Raw genomic sequence first — 1,652 nt, 5'->3', positions numbered from 1 at the left:
TGTCTGTTGGCCTTACGCCTGGCACAGTCGATACCCCGGGGGTCCCCAAAGTTGCACCACACCTGGCGGGGCCTAATAGCCGACTGGACTATCTGCCCACTAGGCTGTCATGGTCTTGGTTCCTTGAATCTGCAGTGGTTTATACAGAATATTGTCATACATCTGAGACACATCTCGGCTGTAAAAGGGAGGCAAGCCAAACAGCATTTCATAGAGAACTGCTCCAAGGCACCATCAGTCTACTGTTCTTTCTTCAGCACTTCTGGAGCCAAATACTCTTGGGTGCCACAGAATGTAGATGTTTTTTCCTCTGGCTCCATTCCTTCTTTACAGAGTCCAAAATCTGTTAGTACAATATGACCCTGACAGTCCAAGAGGATATTTTCAGGTTTTAAATCCCTGTAGATAACATTCAATGAATGGAGGTACCCAACTGCACTGGCCATTTCAGCTGTATAGAAACACACTCAAGGTTCACAGAACCGATGTTCTCTTTGCAAATAGAATTATCGCTCCATTTACATAGTCCAGTACAAAGTAGAGCTTCTCTTTTGTCTGGAAGGAATAATGGAGCCCCACAAGGAAAGGGTGTTTCACATTCTTCAACAGCACATTGCATTCAGCCATAATGTGAATTTGCTTTTCTTTCTATTTCTTCTGCAGAACTTTCACTGCATAGAACTGACCATCAGACTTGTGTTTTGCCAGAAGAACTTTTTCAAAGCTACCTTTGCCAATTATCTTTATGAAGTCAAAATCTTTTGGCTTGGCATTGAGATTTGCAGAAGGTCCAAAGTTGATGTTGTCAGTTGGCAATGTTGACGGGCCATTATAATCTGGGCTTCTTGAACAGTCCATTAAGAAAGTCACCAGTAGAGTAAGCCCTCCCCAGCAGGATAGTCAAAGCCATGTTAAGTAACACATCCTAGTTTGTGCTGAGAATGAAGGGAAGTCTTATTGAGAAGTTTTATTGTTATTGAGACCCCTGAGCTAGGGGAGATTGCACTCTTCCAGCATACCCTTCCTCTCCTGTGCTCAGGAATTTCCAATGTCATGGCTGAACCCAGGTGCCTTTATGAGGCTGTAAAGGGAGTTATTAAAACAACCACACCCAAAATAAGATGGCAATACCACTAACCAAGGGGTCTTGGCTGGAGGAGGGAGTAGGGTCCTTACGCACTTTACTAGTAACCCAAAGGCTTTCATTACTATGAAAATCCCCAAAAGACCTGTATGGCAGTTAGCAACACTGAAGTGAAAGTCTTCCAGAAAGGGCTCTTCTTAGTGTAGCAAGTCTGCTTTGCATTTCAGATTCTTAACAGAGCTCAGACATCTGTTGAAATAACACCTGTCTTTATTGGAGGTTCTCCCAGATCCTCAGAATTATTTTTCTCTTTGCTATCTGAATTTGGCTGTCTCCGATATTTCTTCCTCAATTCCTGTGGGGTGGTGCCCCACAACTTCAGGTTCATCCAAGCCTTGCTCAGCATCAATGGGCCCCCAGCCTGGCTGACATATTGTGATTAAGCAGCCATATGGTCCAGCCCTTTCCCCTGCCTCAAGGTAGGATCCACTTAGTACACCATTGTATCCATGAAGTCTTGTACTTACTGGGGATGCCCCATTCACTTTGCTGTGTGACAGAATTCTCT

At 44.2% G+C, this 1,652-nt stretch overlaps 1 pseudogene; it reads right to left on the bottom strand.

Moving 5' to 3' along the window:
- Window positions 1-99: 99 nt before the first annotated feature.
- Window positions 100-858, bottom strand: LOC107125122 (annotated as a pseudogene).
- Between the last annotated feature and the right edge of the window lie 794 nt (window positions 859-1,652).

The sequence above is a fragment of the Gekko japonicus genome, unplaced genomic scaffold (assembly GCF_001447785.1).
Source record: "Gekko japonicus isolate JY-2015 unplaced genomic scaffold, Gekko_japonicus_V1.1 scaffold20793, whole genome shotgun sequence".
Classification (NCBI taxonomy): domain Eukaryota; kingdom Metazoa; phylum Chordata; class Lepidosauria; order Squamata; family Gekkonidae; genus Gekko; species Gekko japonicus.
The sequence above is the reverse complement of the archived record's forward strand: the minus strand, read 5'-3'. Positions and strand labels throughout refer to the sequence as shown.